This window comes from Danio rerio, chromosome 11 (genome assembly GCF_052040795.2).
Source record: "Danio rerio strain M-AB ecotype USA chromosome 11, GRCz13ab, whole genome shotgun sequence".
NCBI lineage: Eukaryota > Metazoa > Chordata > Actinopteri > Cypriniformes > Danionidae > Danio > Danio rerio.
The window spans coordinates 40,673,788-40,697,500 of record NC_141031.1 but is presented as its reverse complement, the minus strand read 5'-3'; the positions used below and the strand labels follow the sequence as shown (position 1 = coordinate 40,697,500).

At 34.4% G+C, this 23,713-nt stretch overlaps 1 protein-coding gene across 9 annotated transcripts in view; it reads right to left on the bottom strand.

Moving 5' to 3' along the window:
- Window positions 1–6,571, bottom strand: part of sox13 (SRY-box transcription factor 13) — a 69,942-nt gene extending 63,371 nt beyond the window's left edge. For 5 of the 9 annotated variants that reach the window (XR_015501973.1, XR_015501974.1, NM_001442729.1 and 2 more), the window contains 1 exon segment: window positions 6,317–6,535. The gene's annotated coding sequence lies outside the window, so the exon portion shown is untranslated. 9 annotated transcript variants of the gene reach the window in all.
- Window positions 6,572–23,713: the final 17,142 nt, after the last annotated feature.

Here is a 23,713-nt window from a genome sequence, read left to right as displayed (position 1 = left end):
ATGTACATATAAATATATAAATGCAAAAATAAATAAATATAAATGCAAAAAAATAAAAATTAATAATACATAAATAAATAAAAACACATAAATATAAATGCAAAAAATAAATGCAAAAATAAAAACTAAATAAATACAAAAAATAAATAAAAATAAAAAGATATAAATAAAACACATAAATAAATATAAATATACATTACACAAATCAGATTTTATATATTTAAATTAGAAATATATACTATATATATATATATATATATATATATATAGAAAACTCCTCAAAACTACAATCTAAAGTCATGGGAACCTTTCTATTACCTGAATAGCACATGTTTGCTTTTCCATGCCTCTCATTTCATTCAACATAATTCTTGCCCCAATTTAAACAATTACACATTCAGGGCAATAAATCCACCCTGCAAATTGCCCCTGAAAGCTTTATGTGAAACCCTTTGTTCAACTTCACACCCAAACCAGCATATTCACTCCAAATCAAAGTCAAGTTCAAGCTTGCAAAACTTCACCTTTTGCCCATAACGCTTTAATAAACCTGAGAACACGCAGAACAAACACAATTGCGGCAAAACAAAATGCACACCCGCAACAAAAAGGATCAAACATCAGGTCATTAAATCTCTCATTTAATAATGTATTATAATATAATATAATATAATATAACATAACATAACATAATATAATATAATATGATATGATATGATATGATATGATATGATATAATAATCATATTTTAAATAATATGCAAAATAATGTGCAACAAAAATTCTGTAAAAATGCATTGGGAAAATATTGTTTCCAGTATGCAATAAATCTTAAAAGTGACAAAACTTGTAAAAATGCATGAAAAATTATTGTAGAAACACTAAAAGCACGCAAAGCAATGCTCACCTAAAGGGTCCGTGTTCAGCGTTACGACAGAAGTCAGAGTAATGCTCGTTCTGATAAGTGGCTGTCAGGGTGTCTGCTCAAACTTTCTCTGATCTACATGCTTTAATGAAGGTCTTTCTAATTTCCGCTGTGGGTCTGAAAGCTCAGCTCATGGTAAAGAGAGAGGGGAGGTGGAACATAAAATAAGAAAAAAAAACTGAAGGTTTTGGGAACTCGTAGGCGATCAGTGAAAAGCTAATGGCACTTTCCAGTTGACACCGCTCACCTGCGGAAAGCCATTTTACCATTTCGGACAAGAATACTTGCCATGGGATTATTAATAGACGACTTCTATATGTTTCAAGTGCTGAAGATTTACAATGGATCTACAAACACATTACAAATGTTGTAAGCGCAATGCAATTTCAACTCTTTGACAACATTATGCGGATGTAAGCGACTTTAGATGAGCATGATCGTTATCGATACAACTTTTGGCAACACTTTAGTAGACAGACAAGATGTCACTATTAACTAGTGGCTTATTAAACGTCTATTATTAACAACTGTAATTAACACTGTAAAAATTAATGGGTTCCACACAATTCCTTCATGTTGTTCCAACACAAATCGTTCATGTTAACATAAGTGGATTCAACTCAGTAATAATAATTAGGTTGCCCCAAAAACAATGTAATAAAAGTATTTCAACTTATTTTAAATCAGTCGCTTGAACAAGCAGCAAAATAATGTGTAGTCTAAAGTACATTATATTAGTCTTCAATCCTTAAAACTAATACGTAAACACAATTACTACCTCAATAACTATTAATAATGAGCAAATTAGACGCTTATGAGGCTAAAAGTCAGTTCACATTTCATCAATAGCAAGAATTGTACCTTAAAATACAGTGTGACCCAACTTTTTTTTTGACTTGCAATTATCTAACATGATGTAGGCTCTGAAACACTGAGCTCTTTGACTGCGAGGCTCACTCAAAGCGTGAAGATGATTTGATGGACAGCCGCAGTGATCGAACGCATTTATCAGCGCGCGCTTCTCTGGCCTGCTCTGTTTGATTTCATTGATGCTGTGGCGAGCCCTGAAAAACTCACTTAACAAGCCATTGTTGTCTCTCTCTCATCAAACCCCGGCTCAATAGGACACATGAAACAATGCAGACCCGAGCAGAAGAGGTCAAAGTTTGAACAACACAAAGAATAGACTTTTGTTCGCTCGCCTGTCCTAGCTAAACTCTCTCCCCGATGGGAAATCATGTCACGAGGTTGTCCGCTCGTCAGCGTTTGCAAAGGTTTCAGTCAGGAGCTGTTCTCAGCACGGTTGGAGCTTTTCTGTATTTTACACTTGACAGTTCAGCTCAAAAAAAGTGCTTAGTTACTTCACTTAAAGTAAACACACCTGTGATAACTTGGAACTCTTAAGTTGACTTCATTTTATAATAATGCACAGTTCATTTACTTAAAATAAGTGAGTAAACCCATTTTCTTAAAATTAAGTCAAGTCAACTAATCATTTTAAAAGCAATGAGTTTACTCACTTTTTAAAGTCAACAAATCGCTTTAAAATCTGTTGTTTTACTTTAAGTAAAGTCAACTAACAGCTTTAAAAATGTGGCTTTATACTCAACAACCGATTTAAAAGCAATTGGTTTACTCTTGTAATGTAAAGTCAACTAATCGCTTTACTTAAGTGAGTAAACCAACAGATGTTAAAGTCAACTAATCGCTTTTAAAATCAGGGATTTTACTTAATGTTTAACGTAAAGTCAACTAATCACTTTAAAATAAATTGGTTTACTCACTTTTTAAAGTTAACTATCACATTAGAAAACAGTGGGTTTACTCACGCAAGTAAAGTCAACTAATCACTATAAAGGTAAAGGGTTTACTCCCTTTCTTAGGTAAAGTTAACTAATCATTTAAGCGAGAAAAACAACAGATTTTAAACTCAACTAATCGCTTTAAAATAACTTGGTTTACTCACTTTTTAAAGTTAACTATTACATTAAATAACAGTGGGTTTACTCATGCAAGTAAAGTCAACTAATCACTGTAAAGGCAACGGGTTTAATTACTTTCTTAGGCAAAGTTAACTAATCGCTTTACTTAAGAGAGTAAACCAACAGATTTTAAACTCAACTATATCGCTTTTAAATCAAATGGTTTACTCACTTTTTAAAGTGAAGTCAACTAAATGACTTTAAAATCAATAGGTTTACTCACTTTCTTAGGTAAAGTCAACTAATCGCTTTTTTATCTGTTAGTTTACTCATGTTCTTAAGTCAACTGATCGTTTTAAAACTTGTGGGTTTACTCACTTAAGTAAAGTCAACTAATCGCTTTAAAATCTGTGTGTTTACTCCCTTAAATATAGTCAACTAATTATAATAAAATCAATTGGTTTACTCACTTTTTAAGTAAAGTCAGCTAATCACTTTAAAATCAATGGGTTTACTCACTCTTTAAAGTGAAGTCAACTAATCACTTTTAAATAAGTGGGTTTACTCATTTTCTTAAGTAAAGTCAACTAATTGTTTTAAAATCAATTGGTTTAATCACTTTTTAAAAGTCAACCAATAACTTTAAAATTAGTGGGTTTACTCACGTACATTCCAAAAAATGATGTAAAAATTATTTAAGTGTTTAGGGAAGTCAAATATCTATGACTTATTTCTATGACTCTTTTTTTAAAGTGTGATGCAGGTAAATATTATAAATGTGTCTCTTTATTTAGTGTCTAATTGCAAATGTCTGACCATTGACACAATTAAAGGCATTTCATTCAGAAATGAAACCAAAAGAAGACATTTTGAAGAAATTTGGAAACCTGCAACCACTGACATTCATAAAAGGGAAAAAAATACTATGGAAGTCAATGGTTCTCGGTTTCCAACATTCTTTAAAATATCTTATTTTGTGTTCAACAGGGGGGAGAAAACTTGAATTGGTTTGGAACAAGTCAAGGATGAGTAAATGAAAATTCTTTTGATAGTTAACCTAGGAATTAACTAGGAATAATCTTTATTTGTCTCCCCAAGGACATTTTTGTCTTGGGCAACGGTTAATGATTAGGTGAGTAATTTAAAATATCTAACAGTGTTAGTTTGGATAATTATTCCCCCAAATGTGTTGAATGGAAAATCCCAACATGCTTTGTCAATTTAACAGTGTAAAACATGCATTTCTCCTCACTTTTCCATATTGTTGTCAAAACTGAACAAAAATACTTCAAAATAATTAAAATTTAGATTGGGAAGGCCAATGCCTTTCCAATCTACCTGAATCCTATGTATATTGAAGTATTGATCACTGGAAAACCCCTATCAGTCCACTATTAGATTCAAGACTCAAACAAGCAATGCATTTGCAGTATGTCTCCAATCCAAATTTCAGTCTTGACCGCCACATACAATCATCTTGCAAACTGAACTGGGCTCACAAACCGGAAGTATAGACCCGCTGACAGCTAGAGAGAACCACCGCTGGCTTCCTGACCTCTCAAACCGAGCACAAACATACAAAGAGACGTAGAAGAATGGAGGTGAAACATAGAGCGAGGCAAAGAAGGAGAATCAGGCATAGCGTAAACATAAGATGGGGAAAAAAGCAAAAGGTCACAGACTCCCTACTGACATGCAGCTTTGTGCGCAGCCAGTCACCGTGAAGCCAAACACTTCGCCAACTTCCCCTTTAATGATCCGTCAACAAGCTCCATCACAATAGAGGGGCACAACTCAGGTGCTGGAGGTTCATCATAGCGGGATACTTTCTACCTGCACCGGCACGACAGCCTCATGTGCACGCAGTAAAATGTCTACTTGGAGCTCATTATCAAAGTTTAACACCTATTCAACGATTGCGCCACAGTCGGTCTGCCCCGAGGAGCTCTGCTTTCTGGTTATTCCGGAAGGCTGATATTCTTCAACAGAGAGATCAACTATTCACTTCTCACTGGAAATCTGTCAGACCTGTCAGCTGCATGAATAGCAATTGTTAGCAGGTGTCCAAATAATAATAAAAAAAGATTTAAAAAGAAATGTTCAGAAGCAATAAAAACAAAGTCGAGCCATTGAAATCACACAGTCATTTTAAACTACTAATATATCAGTGATAGGTTATGCTTTTATTTGTTCAGCTTATGTAGAATAAGCATGCCAATAAAACTATAGTTAATAATAACATGTGCAATTAATTATGCACTTTTATTTCTAAACAAAATATAATATCCTAAAATTTCTGTTAAATAATTACAAAATTACTCACTTAAAAGTGCAAATGACTTATTAAATGAACAACTATTTATGATTTGGTACTTATTGATTTCCAATTTCGGTGTCAAATATGTGTAAGTGCATCTTATTTGTGGTCATTAAACTTCAACATGTATAAAGTCCTGCTTTGAGCTCTTTAAATATGATTGAAATGACAATTTTGGTAAGCTTATTCCAAACAATAGTCTTTTCGTTGACTTAAAATGCACCTAAAATTAAGTGGTAAATTGTACATGCTTTTTGAGCATAGTAAAGGGCGTACACATCACATCATTAAGTTCTCCTTTAAAGTTTAGAGATTTAAAAATCTGACAAAGCAATCCAAGGGGAAAATACATTTAATTGTTTGTTTGCTTGCTTTAAGTTGAAGTACAAGATCACCCCATTATACGAGTCATTTAACTGTTAGTCAAACTATTATTCAAATGTTGCCTACTCGTAAAAGTTCGTCAAACTCAAACTACCTCCTGACGTAGCCTATAATAAAGTTGGTTTTATATTCACACATTCAGACTATATCCTAAATGGTATAATTTCAGAAAAGTATCCTTTGCAAATTGTAAATATGGGAATTCATTATAGCCAATGGCTAGCAACGTACAGCATTGATCACGGTCAATTAAATAGTGCCAATTTTGTTTTTAAGTCGTGTAATTTCAGACCGAATATTCACATTAGTATGGTAAACACTGTTTGGACTAGTGAGATGTTGTCTCTGGACGAATGTTCGAATACAAAACCAACTTACCTCAATTATAATGAATGGCTGCAATGTCTTTAAGAGGAAATTAAACACGTTTCACTTTAAAAACAATAATTCAATGAGCAGCGACGAGGTGAAAGCAGGTTGTCATTTCCTAACAAACACCAAGCACGTATACACGCGGTCTTGACACACAAAAAACAGTTTCAGATGAAGGAACGAGCTCGTTTGATAGAGAAATGCGAGTCAAAATGAGATTTGTTTACTCCGCAGGTTCACTAAACGGCTGTTTTGACTCTACGCATGGATGAAACGCAGACACATGTACATGACAGAGCATCAAAATCCTCATCCCACTCATATACGTCTGTTAGTTTTACTTGGTGCCAAACACTCGTGCGTAAAGTTTCAAACAAAGCGCCGTTTCCCTACTTACCAACTCCAAAAGACCCGTGCGCTCCCCAAACTTTATTCCTCCAGTCTTCCCGTGCTTCTGTGGGCCTGCAGAGCCGATAACGCCGCATGCAAAATGTGGTTTTCCCTCAGCGAGTAATAACATACGCTTCTCTGCCTGTGAAAAGCTGACAGCAGGAGCAGACCGAGACCCGGAGCGCACAGCTGATGAACGCGATCCAGCCTCCCTTCAGTCCACAATGACTTTCTGGTGTTCAGTTTCCAACATTCTCGCTCCTGCCGCCTGTCATTCACCTCCCTCTTAAAGGGAAAGCTCTTTCTCTCCGGGTTTCCCTGGGCAGAGGGAAAAACGCTGGAAACCCTTCAAGAGATGCTGTGTTTATGGGGACCTGCTGTTTCAAGATCCAGTTCTATCATTTGGATGTAATTAACTATTAATGAAGCTTTGTTTTAGAGCGCTTCTTCATTTTAGTCAGATTTTAAAGGGGTAGTTCACACAAAAAATTATGTATTTACTGTTTACTCGCCCTCAAGTCATTATGAGTTTCTTTTTTAATGTTGAACCGACTTTTTCAAGATCTAGTTTGATCATTTAAACGTATTTAAAAGTTAATGAAGCTTTGTTTTAGAGTATTTCTGCATTTTAGTCAGATTTTAAAGGGGTAGTTCACACAAAAACTGAACATTTATTTACTGTTTATTCGCCCTCAAGTGATTATGAGTTTATTTTTTATGTTGAACATGGAGACCTGCTTTTCAAGATCTAATTTGATCATTTAGATGTATTTAACAGTTAATGAAGCTTTGTTTTAGAGCATTGCTTCATTTTAGTCAGATTTTAAAGGGGTAGTTCGCACAAAAATGGATTTTATTTACTGTTTACTCGCCCTCAAGTGATTATAAGTCTCTTTTTTAATGTTGAACCGACTTTTTCAAGATCTAGTTTGATCATTTAAACGTATTTAAAAGTTAATGAAGCTTTGTTTTAGAGCATTTCTGCATTTTAGTCAGATTTTAAAGGGGTAGTTCGCACAAAAACTGAACATTTATTTACTGTTTATTCGCCCTCAAGTGATTATAAGTTTCTTTTTAAATGTTGAACCGACTTTTTCAAGATCTAGTTTGATCATTTACATGTATTTTAACAGTCAATGAAGCTTTGTTTTAATGCATTTCTTCATTTTAGTCAGATTTTAAAGGGGTAGTTCACACAAAAATTCATGTTTATTTACTGTTTACTTGCCGTCAAGTGATTATGAGTTTCTTTTTTAACGTTGAACCGGCTTTTTCAAGTTCTAGTTTGATTATTTACATGTAATTAATTACTTTTTAATTTAAAGTTTAAATTAACCCTTTTAAAATCTGCGTAAAATAAAAAGCAATGCTCTGAAACAAAGCTTCATTTCCTGTTAATTATACCTTATATATGCAGATTTATCATTTAGATATAATTAACAGTTAAAGAAGCTTTGGTTTAGAGCATTTCATCATTTTAGACAGATTTTAAAAGGGTCGTTCACAAAAAATAAACGTTTATTTACTGCTTACCCACCCTCATTTAAGTGAGTTTGTTTTTATATTAAACACAAAAGAAGATTTTTTTTTAAATTTAAAACAATTTGACATCTGTAGTAGGAAAATAAGTAGTATGAAGAAAGAAACTCAAGTTTGGATCAACTGAAGGAAGAGTAAATGTAGACCAAAAAAATGTCATTTTTGAGGTGAACTATCCCTTTAGGTAAAATTTGTAACTGCTGTTTCACGTTTTAAAGCTTTAAATGCAGTTTTACCATTTAGATTTATTTAACTGTACTTATTAAACTTTGTTTTAGAGCATTTCTTCTTCATTTTAGTTATTTTTAAAGGGGTAGTTCACCCAAAAAATGAATGTTTATGTACTATTTATTCGCCCTCAAGTGATTATGAGTTTTTTTTTTAATGTTGAACACTTGAACCTGCTGTTTCAAGTTCCAGTTTTATTATTTAGATATAATTAACTGTTAATGAAGCTTTGTTTTAGAGCATTGCTTTATTTTAGCCAGATTCTAAAGGGACAGTTCCCACAAAATTTAACATTGATTTACTTTTTACTCGCCACCGGGTGAGTTTCTTTTTGATGTTGAACACAAAATAAGATTTTTAAAGAAATTTAAAAACAATTTGACATCCATATTCAGAAAATAAATAATATGAAGACAGGAACAAGTGAGGAGAAAGTAAATGTAGACAAAAAAGGACATTTTTGTGGCCGTTTTACAGCTTTAAATGCAGTTTTATCACTTAGATATTATTAACAGTTAACGAATCTTTGTTTAGAGCATTTCATCTTTATTTTAGTCATTTTTAAAGGGGTAGTTTACACAAAAATAAACGTTTCATTACTGTTTACTAGCACTCAGATGAATTTCTTTTTTATGTTGAACACAAAGTATGATTTTTGTAAGAAATCTAAAAACTATTTGACATCCATGGTCAGAAAATAAATACTATAAAGAATGAAACTCAAGTTTGGATCAACTGAAGGGGGAGTAAATGTAGACAAAAAAAGCAATTTTTGAGGTGAACTATCACTTTAAGTAAACTTTTCAACTACTGTTTCACGTTTTAAAGCTTTAAAGTAATTTTATTGCACAGAATTAAGGAAATTTCTGCAGAGTTTATGAAAGAAAACAATGACATTTATTTTTACACTTTTTTATTTAGATTAAAAAATACTTTTTAGTCCAGTAATGTAATATAAAATGTATTCGTGATGTGTTTTGTGGACTCATAAAACTTATTGAATTTTAGTAAAGACTTTAGGGCGAATAAACTGACACTTCAAAGGTTTAAATTTAACACCAGTCAAAATCAGTTTTGCCTTCAGGTTGAGTACTTTTTTATTAATGCTAATGCATTAGAATACAATATTATCAAGTCAGATTAACAAATCTTTAAATACATGTAACATGAATCGCTGCACTGTGAGCTTTTCACATGAGCAGCTTGTGATAACAGTGTTTTCAGTGACTCAGGGGGCTCACTTTTGCAAGAGTATCCACATATCTCTTTAAGTGCTGTGAGTTGCTTAAGCTCTGTGATTGGTCGGCTTGGTAGCGCTGGTGAGTCTGGGCGGGACCGAGAGCCGCGCGAATGGCGCGAGCGATTATTTACAAGTGTGGAGCTCCGGATGGAAAGTTTTGTTTTGTGTTTACCTCATAGTTAAAGTTGCTGCACGTCCGCCGGTTGCTGCCTCAAAATGAGCGAGTTTGAGCCACTTGTACATCCCGGAAGTGTTCAGGAAAAGCAAAAAAGCAGCGAAGAAACTTAACACAGAGGAACATTTACACCTCACTGCCAACTAGCCTTTCGGAAGTGTTAATGCAGACCAACAGAGACAGCTCGCAGAAGTATAAATGCACATCTGCGCGCGTTGCATGCGCCGTGGGTTACGCCGATCACTTGACGCAGAAGTATAAATCAGGCTTAAGTTGTGGATCCGTCTGCGCCACTTAAGTGGCATTACTCACTGCAGAAGTTGGGACTTTCTCAACTTTTCAAGCGCTGACGGAAGTGTCAGCCAATCAGATCGCTGTATGCAAATACACCAGCTCAGACAGTAGCCAATTGCTGACTAATTTCATTGGTTGACGCTGCTATGATGATCACGTTAGCCCCAACTTCAGACATGCTCTCTGTTAATCGATGACGCTTGACAGAGAGCAGAAGATGAACCGCTCAAACTAAACTGTTCGAGTGAGATCATACAAATTCATACGAATTAGCCACTAAATCAAAAAGTTCCGAATTGTTATGACTTAGTGTTGGAAAATATGACGTGAACCAAACAACTTCACAAAATTGTAATAAAAACTATTTATAAATCTAGAAATCTGAAAAGCATTTCAAAAGAGATTGTTTTAATCAAATTATGTATGGTGTAATGCTTGAAATCAAAGAAAAATTATAATGATATTAATATTATTATTTTATTTATTTAGTATTTTTGTATCATGATAATAATAATAACAACAATAATAATAATAATGTATAAATAATTTATTATTTAATAATTTAATTATATAACTAATTTATAATATATAATCAATATACAAATATTATATATATATATATATATATATATATATATATATATATATATATTATAGTCATTATAGTGTACAATTAATTATTATTAATTTATTTATAATTAATTAATAGATTTTTTTAAACTTATATTTTAACTTTTTTAATATATATATATAAAATTCATGTTTAAGAATCTATTTTTTTTTTCTTTATGGGAAAAATATTTATAAAAATTATAAAATAATAAATAAATTATTTTAAATAATAAGTCAAAAAAATTGCAGTTTCAGAACCTTCTTTAAATGCTACAATTATGTATGTTGTATGTACATTTAAATAATGAATAAATCATTAATCAAAAAAAGAGTCAATATTGTGTGCTTAAAACGCTGTGAAATGTGCCGTGACAGAAAAATAGTAGCTTGCCATATACACGCTGTAAAGCACCCTGACATGCAATACTTCAACATTTTGAGCAAACCCTCAATTAAGACCTTCCAACAGCAGCGTCATTGTATTAAAGTTCTCTGTAACGAGAGGCTCCATCACCGTCACCCCTCATCTGACATTTGCACAGGGGTCCGAGAGCCGACCTGAATCATCAGAGACCCTCAAAGCAGTGTTTTTACGTCTCTTTCTGCCTCTTTTCCCTCTCCGCGCACGCACAACTAGCCATCGCCGCGCAGGGGTGAGAGCGCAAAGCCGATGTGCCATTTCTAATCCCCTCTGTTCCTGCCTTTGTGTAGTGGCCCAGCAGGAAGTAGGAGCTGGGCAGACAACAATTAACAAAAGAGCTGTGAAGAATACAATTAGCCATCAATAGGAAACCACAGGCCTTTGTGCCTGTTTCCATGGGGATGCTTGACTAGCACTATTCCAGGATTACAGAGCCGTCCCCCCCACCCTCCACAACAGCACCACTTCTTCAGGGCTCTTTTCTTTAACCCTCTCCGTCCTTCTTTTCTTCCTCTGCCTTTTATATCCACCTCTCTTTCTTTATTTCCATGTCAGTCTCTTGTCACTAAGTAACTCTGGGGGCTTTAGACGAACGCTCGCACCTTTGTTCTGCTCGGGGCTTTTCAGGTCTTCTACCTTTGTGTCCCCCGCTGGGCCGAGGTGAAGGTGCCGACTTTTTTTTTTCATTACGCTCTCTCCCATTTTCTTCATTTGTCCAAAGGATTACCCAGACTGCAGCTTTGTAAAGACCTGAGCTGATATAACGCCTCGGTGTTCTGAGAAAGGTTCATGAAAGAGAAGTCTTTATTGTCCATCTGGGGACTGTGCGCTTCGGTGTACCCGCTGGCTTTGTCCTGGAGCCTGCACTGTTTATTAGTGATTCACGCTTTTGTTTGTTGCAGATAATGAGGGGTTTTGTTCTAAAAGTGTGTTACAAAGACTCAGTTTTCGTTAAAAACGTTCCTGAAATGTTCTCTGAACTTTACACAGCATCCTCACATTTGTGTTACGAATCTGAATTCAGCATTCAAACATTTTGTTCACCCTTTTGTCTTGGAGTCCATAATGTTTTACGCAGATTTTTTGTCTTGCAATATAATGTTGACATTTAGGGCCATATCATACACCCTGCGCAATAGGGCGCGATACATGTTTGGCGTGATTTGTTGCTATTTTCAGACCAGCGCAACCCTAATTTTTCCGTTTTGTGCCACGCTGTTTAAATAGCAAATCCATTTGCACTACTTTGTGGACTCATGGGTGTGTTGGTCTACAAAGGAGGTGTGTTAAGGTACATTGTTTGCTACAACGTTGCTATATTAAGGAACTAAAATACACTGTGCAATTGACCAGCTGAAAGCAGGTCCAAAGTCCAACGCAAAGCGCGTTAGGCGTGCGCCTTAAATGCGTACACAGTGCTTGAGACACACAGGATGTACAGCAATACACAAATATCTTTACATATGAAAATAATAAAGGATTAAAATATTACAAAATTATAATTTTCTACATAAATATAAAAACCCACTGCCTCCATGCCTCATCTCGTAGTGCTTTGTTCAGTTTCTTCATGACAATTTGCTTTTGTATAATGTTATTTTTATCATTACTATTATTTATTATAAGCATATTTAAATTTGTTTTAATAAAAACAAGCTTAGATTTGTCCATCTGTCAGGTTTTGGACCATACGGGGCAGAGATCACCAAACTTGTTCCTGGAGGGCCGGTGTCCTGCAGATTTTATCTCCAACCCTAATCACACACACCTGAACAAGCTAATCAAGGTCTTACTAGGTATACTTGAAACACCCAGGCAAGTGTGTTGAGGCAAGTTGGAGCTAAACCCTGCAGGGCACCGGACCTCAAGCAACGAGATAGATGACCCCTGATATAGGGCGTAGGACGGTGGTTTGGATATAACTCTATGTTACTATGACCACCATTTATTAGTTTGAAATTAAATATGCAGGCTAATGAATGTCTTCAGTTGAGTGCGTACAACACCGTTTCCTTATCCACGAAAGTAAAGGAGTAAAGTAAAAAGTAAAGTAAAGAGAAAGTAAAGAGGCTGATTGGAGGAGGCTCATTCTTTATTCTCGCACTGTAGATGCTCTGTAAAACATTCGGTTTTTCCACTTACAAAGTCCATCATGTAAATAGCAAATGCGCTACAGCGCAACGCAACTGACTCTTATGCTACATTCACACTAGACTTGAAAGAAGTTAAGTCAATGCAAAGATGCGAATAGACATCCTGCGGCACAATACGTGCGAATGAGGTGCCGCAAATGACAAGATTTGTGTGAAAAAAGCGATACGAGTTGAGCGTTTTGCAAAATTAAGTTGAAAGGCTCGGCTCAGTTGAAAGCACAGCTGAAAGCCTCCATCATCCAGGTTACGTTTCTGGGGGAATTTATGAACTCACAGAGCTGGGTGCACCTCTGAAAGGATCTAGTGGACTTAGACACAGCTCCAAATGACTCAACGCTACTTCTCAGCCTTCATAAAGCACATAAACACAGTTATTCTCTCAATAAAATTCATGTTAGCCATTTAGCAACGAAACTAGAGTCATCGGGTAGACAAGAAGCCCTGCCCATAAGGTAAATCCGCATCTATTGTTCAGTGAATTTGACACGCGAATAAAGCGAGTAAACTCAAAATCTTCACACGTCTATTTATGCACTAATTTATCCGTGTGTACCGCATCTTGTATGAACACAGCATTAAAGGGAACGGGAGATGAGACTGAAATTAGTTTAATGCACGTTATTTTCAAAACACACCCAGAACTCATTGAGAAAATAATCTTGTTTTTCTCTTTAACATAAGATTATTTTGCTTACCCCACTGGCAGATTATTTTGCATGTTTTAAGGAAAAACTCATTTAATATTGGCATATTATTTCTGAAAACAAGACAATATGTTGTGCTTGTCTAGACAATTCTTCATTTAAGAGTTTTTAGATATTTGGACTAGAAACAAGACAAAAAGTAAGCAAATATTTTTTTTGCAGTGTGCAGAGCGTATTTTTCTGTCTGCAATTAGCAAAAGTGGATTCGGACATGGCCTTAATGTTTTGCGCCATGTACTTTAGGCTTTGCTCCTAGATCGTTAAAATAGAGTCCCTTAGTCTGACCGTTCTACAAATGTTCCTCAAACGTTTTCCCATACTTTACACAAAATCTTCACATTTACCACTGTGTGTATTAAATATTCATGCTATCATCACAACATGACTTTTAGGTCTTCAGAAAGTTAAAAAAATTTCCTGAGCTTCACACAGCATCCTCACCTTTGTGTTGTGAATCTGAATTCACCTTCTGACAACATCTTCACATTTATCTTTGTGTTTATGAAATGTTCATGCTATAACAATATGATTTATGAGCTTTCTTTTCTAAAACTGTTACAAAGATTAAATTTTTTTGTCCTCAATTTTTTTACAAACACGCTCCTGAAATATTCTCTAAACTTGACACAACATCTTTGCATTTGTGTTAATGATCTGAATTCACCATTAATAGATTTTGTTCACCATTTTGTCCTGGAGTCTATAATGTTTATGAAGGTTTAGTTCTGTTGTTTATCAAAGATTATGAGTTTTTCCCCTTACAGTTCAATGTTGACAGATAATCTGACCGTTCCAAAAATGTTCTCCCAACTTCTCACGACATCTACACATTTATCTCTGCATTTAGGAAATATTCATGTTATCACAATATAATTTATATTTTAAAAATTCATTACAAAGATTCCATTTTTGTCTTTAGAAAGTTCCAGAAACATTCCTGAAATATTCTCTGAACTTGACACAACATCTTCACATTTGTGTTATGAATATGAATTCACCATTATTAGATTTTCTTCACCATTTTGTCCTGGAGTCTAAAATGTTTATGAAGGTTTAGGTCTGTTGTTTATCACAAATGATGTTTTTTTTCCTAACAATTTAATGATGACAGTTAGTCGGACTGTTCAAAAAATGTTTCTGAAATGTTCTTCCAACTTCTCACGACATCTACACATTTATCTCTGCATTTAGGAAATACTTATGTAATCACAACATAATTTATGATGTTTTTGTTTTAAAATTACATTACAAAGATTCCATTTTTGTCTTCAGAAAGTTCCAGAAACATTCCTGAAATATTCTCTAAACTTCGCACATCTTCACATTTGTGTTATAAATCTGTATTCACTATTAATAGATTTTGTTAACCATTTTGTTCTGAAGTCTATAATGTTTATGAAAGTTTATTACTGTTGATTATGAGTTTTGCTCTTGCAGTTTAATATTGACAGTTTGTCTGACCATTCCAAAAATGTTCCTGAAATGTTCTCCCAACTTCTGATGACATCCTCGCATCGATCCCTTACATATTCATGTTATTATAATATGATTTATGGTGTTTTGGTTCTCAAATTACATTACAAAGATTTCATTTTCATCTTAGAATGTTTGAGAAACATTCCTGAAATGTTCTTTGAACTTCACAAAGGTCCTCATATTTGTGTTATGAATCAAAATGATTTTCTCTTTAAGTTGTTCGTAAATATTTTGTCCAGTGTTCAGTGTTTATATCCTGGAGTCTATAATGTTCCTGAAGTTTATCACAGATTATGAGTTTTTGCCTTGCAGTTTAATGTTGATAGTATGACCTTTCCAGATATGTTCCTAAAATGTTCTCCCAACTTTGTAAGACTTCTTCGTCTTTATCTCTGAGTTTTAAATATTTCTGCTATCATGAAATGATTTATGAGGTCTCTGTTCTACAGTCGTGCTGCAAAGATTTCATTTTCATCTTCAGAATGTTCCAAAAACATTCCTGAAATGTACTTTGAACTTCACACATCCTCATATTTGTGTCATGAATCGGAATGATTTTGTCTTATTCATAAATATGTTGTTCAACATTCAGAAGGAGTAAAAGCACTGTTGTTTATCACAGATTATGAGTTTTTTCCATTGCAATTTAAAGGGACAGTTCACCCAAAAACGAAATTGATTCTGCATTTCAACATTTTTACTCCCCCTTCACTTGTTTAAAACTTGTTTGAGTTTCTTTCTTCTTGCTAAAACACAAAAGAAGATATTTTGAAGAATTCTGCAAGACTTATACTATTTTTTTATATCATGAAAGTCTCAGCAACCAGAATTCTTCCAAATATCTTCTTTTGTGTTCTTTTGTGTTCAAGTCATAAAGGTTTAAAACAACGAGGGAGAGTAAATATGTAAATAAAGACGTAAGTTTCAATTTTGGGTGAACTTTCTGAAAAGGCTTAAATTAAATTTAATCGTTCCAGAAATGTTCTCTGAACTCCACATGCTCACATAATGTACATACCTGACAAAAGTCTTGTCACTTATCCAAGTTTTAGGAACAGCAAATAATAAATTGAGTTCTAGTTGATCATTTAGTATCAGAAGTGGCTAATATGAAAGGCAAAGGATACGTTTCAAATGAAGGTTGGGTCTGCAGGGGTTTTTCTTTTACACACCTGGGAATGTGTTTATTACAGTATTTGTTACAGGTGATGCTTTAATTTGTGATTGGGTGAATTCTTTAATGATGTAACAAAACTTTTGTCTAAGCAAAGTCAGGACTTAAATTAGGTCCTATTTTTAAATTAGGTCCTTAAATTACAGTCCTAATTAAGTCATTAAAAATCAAGGCACGATCATATTATATTTTAGTAAAATAAGCATAATCTAGAGGCTCTTGCCTTTAGTATAAGCCACTTCTGATACCAAATGATTAACTAGAAGTCAAGTTATTTTTTGTTGTACAAAGAGTCATTGTTTCTGGAGGAGATTCGCCATCGAGACCAAGTTGTGAATTAATTCTGAAGAGCAGCACGATCAGAGCATTATCCAGAGGATGAATATGTGTAACATGGCCATAAATGAGGTTGGTGCCGTGATCTTGTTCCTTTTTAGTGTGCAGTTGGTAGTGCTGTCGCCTCAAGGCAAGAAGGTCACTGGTTCGAGCCTCTGCTAGGTCAGTTGGTAATTCTGTGTGGAGTTTGCATGTTCTCCCTGCGTTTGCATCGGTTTCCTCCGGGTGCTCTGGTTTCCTCTACAAGTCCAAAGACATGCAGTACATAGGAATTGGGTAGGATAAATTGTCCATAGTGTATGAGTGTGAATATATGTTTATGGATTTTTCCCAGTGATGAGTTGCAGCTGGGAGGGCATCTGCTGCGTGAAACATATGCTGGATAATTTGGCGCTTCATTTCACTGTGGCGACCTTAGATTAATAAAGTCAAAAAGAAAATGTATGAATTAATATTTTTTCATCCATATTTTTTCATAATCCATAAACATAAAACTGCCAATTGCTGTTTATAACTAAGATAAGTGACTACTTATTTAAAATGAGACACAATTTTTTTAGACAACTTAATTGTTTTATGTTCAATCTGCTTAAATTTGTAAAAAAAAAAAAACATTAATACATTATTTAGTTCCTTTATGTCAAATCAAATCACTCAAATCAAATCACTTTTATTGTCACATCATCAGCAGCACGTGTGCTATGATGAGTGAAAAGCTTGGGGGGTTTTTTTGTGTACATTCAGCACGAAAAAAAAACAAAATTACAAGTAAAACACACAAAACACAACAAAGTTTGCTGGGAGCTTGCAACACAGCAGCCTTACTCGGCGCCATCTTGATTACCACACAATCGATGTCGTACCAACACAAATCGATTGTGTGGAATCCAGCATTTTTTAAAGTGATTTAATAACACTCCAGCAGATTTTTCAGATTTTTGATTTAAATGCTGAACAGATCTGTTAAAAAAAAGAGACATTTATCATAATATATGATTATTTAACAAAATTGTGAGAAGCACGCTGATTGTTTCCATACAGGTTTCCCCATTACAAACTGAGGACGCTCAAACAAATGGTTCAATGTTCCAGCATTTTAGAGGGCTCTGTTTATGAATGGTTTACTTGTGAACTTGCGCAGAGTATGTTTCTGGCCTCAGACAACGTTTCTGGAACGTTCCCTCTGAGCTCGGGATGTCAAGACAAGCCTTTGTGCATCAAACGACGGCGAACCCAAAAACACTCAACATCCAGCGAGCATTTCTGCAGAACCGTGGCATTTACAAATGCAAATGACTCCATAGAATGAAGACGTTAATTCAGTCTTTTGGAACACAACCAGAGCCCTTGTCTTCATTATAACACAGCCCGCCTGTCAGGCCCGTAAGAATCACTCTGTATTCTCCCTACTACACTCAATGCCAATTAGGCAATCATTGTGACTAATAAGAATAATCTAACATTGTTGTTGCAGAAATGGCACACATTCTGAACAGAACTTTGGGAGCGGATATGTCTCTGTCTTCCTGTTTGCTTGTGCATTGCTATGATGTCCCCCCTCCTCACCTCGCCTATTGCAGATCTTTATCAACACATGCAAATCTGCCTCATTAAAAGCATTAATGTCATTAATTTCATTGTTTGCTCTTTAATACAAACACATATTCAAACATTTGTGTGTGTGTGTGTGTGCTTGCTTTCAGTATGTGAGAATGATAAACTGATTAGAAGATGCTGATTTAGGTAAGTGCACATAGTTTTACCACATTATTTCAGTGATGTTATCAGGAAACCTTGAGAATTCACGTTTAAATGAACATTCTGCCATCATTTACTCACCCTGAAGACGTTCACGTTTTGTGTTTTCGCTAGTAAGTACTCTATAAAAAAACAGACTTTAGTTAATAGTTTCCGTATTTTGTGATCTTCAGGTGCTTTTTGTTGACTTGTGGTCGTGAATTGCATTATGGGATCTCAAGATCTGCTCTGTCGACTCTTGATTTTGCCAGCTTTTTCTTTTATAAATACAGATCACGCCACCATTTATGGCCCATAATGCAATTCAACAGCTTAAATAAACAAACAAAAAACAATGATCACAAAATTTGGATAATTGTTAATTTACTGATTTCTTTTACAGTGCAAACAGATCTCGCCACCATTTACTCCATTGATATTAATTTATGGCAATAAATAGTGGCGAGATCTGTTTGGTTACGAACATTTTTCCAAATATCTTCCTTTGTGTTCAGAAGAACAATAAAAATGTACACAGGTTTGGAAATAAATGATAGCCGAATTACAATTTTTGGGTGAACTGCATTAAAAAAAATACTATTTTTGTTGATTGTACAAACTGCTTATTTAAAACGAGCTGAATCAACACAATTCCTGAGTTTTTGGGGGAAACTTAATTGTTTTATGTACAATCCACTTCAGTGTGTAAAAACAGTTAAAGCCATTTATAATTGTTAGAGCCAAAAGTAGCCACACATCAGCAGTCTTCATATTTTGTGATCTTCAGGTGCTTTTTGTTGACTTGTGGTCGGGAATTGCATTATAGGATCTCGAGCTCTGCTCTGTCGACTTTTGATTTTGCCAGCTTTTTGACTTTTGTTGACATTTTTAGTAGTTTCAAACAATATATTACATATAAGAAATAATATATAGAGAGAAATGAGTCTGTAAAATAACAGAAAAAGCACTGGTAGTTTATTACCAGGTTTTTGTACCATAATTTACAACACCAAACCAGACAGGAAAGATCAAAATCCCCATAATGCAATTCAAAAGCATAAATAAAAAGAAAATGGATTTAAAAAACATGATCACAAAATACAGATTACTGTTCAGTTAGTGATTTCTTTTTCAAAGAAACAGAACTCGCCACCATTTAAGGCCCATAACGCAATTCAACAGCTTAAATAAACAATCAAAAAACAATGATCACAAAATTTGGACCACTGTTAATTTACTGATTTCTTTTACAGTGCAAACAGATCTCGCCACCATTTACTCCATTAGTATTTATTTATGACAATAAATAGTGGCGAGATCGGTTTGGTTATGAACATTTTTCCAAATATCTTACCTTGTGTCAGTAGAAAAATAAAAATATACACGGGTTTGGAAATAAATGATGGCTGAATTACATTGGGTAAACTGCATTAAAAAGTGATTTTTTGCTGCTTGTTCAAACTATTTACTTAAAACGAGTTTTAATGTTTTATGTTCGATCCACCTAAATGTGTAAAAACAATTATAGCTATTTATAAATGTTCGAGTCAAAAATTGTGAGTTTTTGTATTTTGTGATCCGCAGGTGCTTTATGTTGACTTGTGGTCGTGAATTGCATTATAGGATCTGGAGCTCTGCTCTATCGACTCTTGATTTTGTCAGCTTTTGATTTTATTGACATTTTTAGCAGTTTGAAACATTAATACTCATTTAAAATGAGCAGACTCAATGCAGATCCTGACTATTTTTGAGGGACAACTTCATTGTTTTATGATCAATCCACTTAAATGTGTAAAAACAATTAAGTTAACATAAGGATTTTGTGTTAGAACAACATGAAGGATTTGTGTTTAACCCAGAATTTTTTACAATGTGTTCCTTTAATTACTTTTACACATAAAAGCAATTTAAAAAGTAAACCATAAGTGACATTTTATTGATTAAGTAGGCCACCGCTCAAGCTTATTCAACATGTGGATTTGTGGGATAATGACAGAAACCACTACGAAATGATTATTTTCCTTTCAAACTGCTTTCTCTCCAACCAAAATGCCATTTTTGTCTATGTATGCACTTAGCAGAAACCAATGTGTCCTCAAAAAAAAAAAAAAAAAATGCAGAAAATGTTGATGGGGGAAATAATACTGAGCCAGAAAGTCTCTCAAACCGCATGGGAGGGGAACCGAGGGTGATACAGAACAGCAAACATGACAGATATTTGCCCAAAAAACACATGTGCGATAAGGTCAAGCGCATTATTTCTGAGAACTATCGGAAAGCCGCAACCCCGTTCCGATTCCTCTTCCGTTGATATCAAGCAACAAATGTGTTTGTTTGTGAGAATATACGAAGCGAAACGTTCCTTTTCAACCGCAAATGCTCAACGAAATCACAAGAATCGGGTCTGCACAACCTAATTGAGGTAAAAGCAATAGCAAAAAAGAAAAAAAAGCAGCAGGTGGTTTGAGAACCGAAAAGGTTTGAGTGGCAAGTTGGGCCTCGTTTATTTTCGAGGCCAATTACAAGCTTTTTGTGCAACTTGGCTTTCATCAAATATCTCGCACCTGAACAAAATGGGCTGAGAGGCACCAAACAAGTTTATCTGATGGTGCTTTCAGGCTTTCGGCATTTCGCTGTGCCAGAATTCTCTTTCCAAACACGAGGATTCGGGCGAAGGGCATTAACCTCGCCTGTTTCATGTCTGCTTGTTTAGATCTCACATTGATGAATAACTACAGAAAAAAAACATGACAGTTGTGCTGGGGCACTAAAGCGAAATGTTCAATCCATTATAAAAGCTATTTCAGTATTTCAAATAAATGATATTGTAAACATGTAGAGAGTTGAATGGTAAATTGGAGTTCTCTTACCCCAATAATGCAAACAAGCCGTTGCCAAAAACTTCATTCATTCATTCATTTTACTTCGGCTTAGTCCCTTTATTCATCAGGGGTCACCACAGCACCAACTTATACAGCATATGTTATACACCTTCCAGCTGCAACCCAGTACTAAAAAACACCCACACATATACACCAATGCCAATTTAGTTCGTACAATTCACCTATACCACATGTCTTTGGACACAGGGAGAACATGCAAACTCCACACAGAAATGCCAAGTGATGCAGCCAGGACTCGAACCTTTTTGTTGTGAGGCAACAGGGCTTACCACTAAACCACCATGTCGCCCCTAAATGCTTATATGATATAGTAACTGTTATAGTCATTGTTCATCTACAAATGAGAATTTTGTTATTGTTTATTTACCGTTATACTGTTGCACATCTGCATCCGAATATTTTTTTTTCTGCACTAAAAAATGCAAGGTTCCACACGATTCCTTCATGTTGTGACAACACAAATCGTTTAAGTTATCATTTACTATATTATGTGTGAGAATTACTATCCAGTATATTTATATGGCAATTAAAATTATGGGAATTACTGCTTTTGAGTCATACACTGTGAAACCCAGAAAGTTAAGGTAACTCAACCCATTTGAGGAAACCGATTGCAACAAACCACTTAAGTTCAAAAACTAATCCAAATGAGTACTGTGAACTTAAACTATTTGAGTGAACGGAGCAATTTGAGCACAGTAAAACCCAATAAATGAAGAGAACTCAAACCGTTTGAGGAAACCGATTGCTGCAAACCATTCAAGTTTTAAAAACTAATCTATAAGAGTACTGTGAACCTTTAAGTTGAAGTATTGAGGTATTTAAATTAACTCATTACCTTCAGCACTGAGTCCAAAACTCTTTTAAAATGAGTAGAATTAACTTTCAGTCAATTTTGAGTTAACTACACTCATTTCATTTGATAAAGTTGACTGTTGACTTTACAGTGTAAAGTGCATTGTACTATATATATTATAGTATTTAAGTAATACTTTTTGTTATGTATGCTACAGCATAGTGTATTATTGAACTGCATTAAATACTGTAGTATACTTTAGTTATTCTACAGTAAACTGTGTATTGTAGTAAATATATACTCTACAGTTGCAGAAAGTTATAGTATTGGAAAATGTGTCTTTATCCTCCTTTTATCCTACTTTTTTTCTTTTTTTTCCTACATCCTTTTAGTTTTTAAATTTTGTTTTTATTTTTAATTTTATTTTTAATACTTCTGTTATTCGTTTGCTCACAAAAAATTTTGGCTCAATTTTGGTTTTTTAAATTTAGAGTAGGAAAATGGATAAACGACTTCAAAAATCAATATACAAATACAGGCGGTGCTGAAATGCCTATTTTCCTCTGATTGGTCAACCAAATAAGCTTGTGACGTAGCCCTCAAAATAAGAGCCCTCTGTGGACCAACACCCAGGCCTTTAATTATTATCATATAATTATACATATAAACTAAGTTTACATATTCTGTCATTTGATAAGGATTAAGGGCAATAAGCCCAGACATACGGGCAGCAGCAATGCCTATTTCTCATGCGTTTTCTCACACAAGACTTTCGAGACATTCTAAAACACTGGATTAATGAACACATTTTCAAAGGAACTTATTAAACACATACGTATTCATAATAAATAATGTCTCGTAGTTCAGACTAACAGATGAGCTGGCTGTCTGTGCGTTAAATTGCTAAATTGCTAAATTGCTAAATTGCTACAGCGGGCCCAATTCCATATTGCACATATAAATATTGTATATAGGCTAATATTCGTTGCTATAAAAATAATAATAATAAAATAGATAAATAATAAAAAAGAGACGTAAAGTGTGTGATGCGCACAGAAATCAGTGCCCTACTCTGAATCAAGTTCTCTTTAACTTAGTTCTGCTTAAATTGTAGAAAATCTTTAAAACGACAAGAATTTAATCAAGCCTTTTTCATTTGGAGAATTACAGTTATTAATAGCTTGGTCCTTATTAAAGATCAGTTTATAGAATACATCATTTACAAATCTACTCAGTAATAAGACAAATGTGCAATAACCATAATATTTTTATACTTTAAAGCTTTACAGTGCGTGCGTCAAAGATGTAGTCATTGATGTAAGCCTGATAACTGATCAAAAGACAGAATATGTAAACTTAATGTATATATAATTAAATAATAATAATTGTGCTGGTCCATGGAGGACTCTTATTTTGAGGGCTATGTCACGAGCTCTGATTTGGTTGACCAATCAGAGGAAAACTACATGTGTCTACATGTGTGTCTACTTGTGTATAAGGAATTTTGAAGTCGTTAATCCATTTTCCAACCCTAAATTACAAAAACAAAAATTGAGTGAAAATCTAGTTGTTGTTTTTTTGTTTTTTTTTGTAAGCAAACGAAAAACTGAAAAATG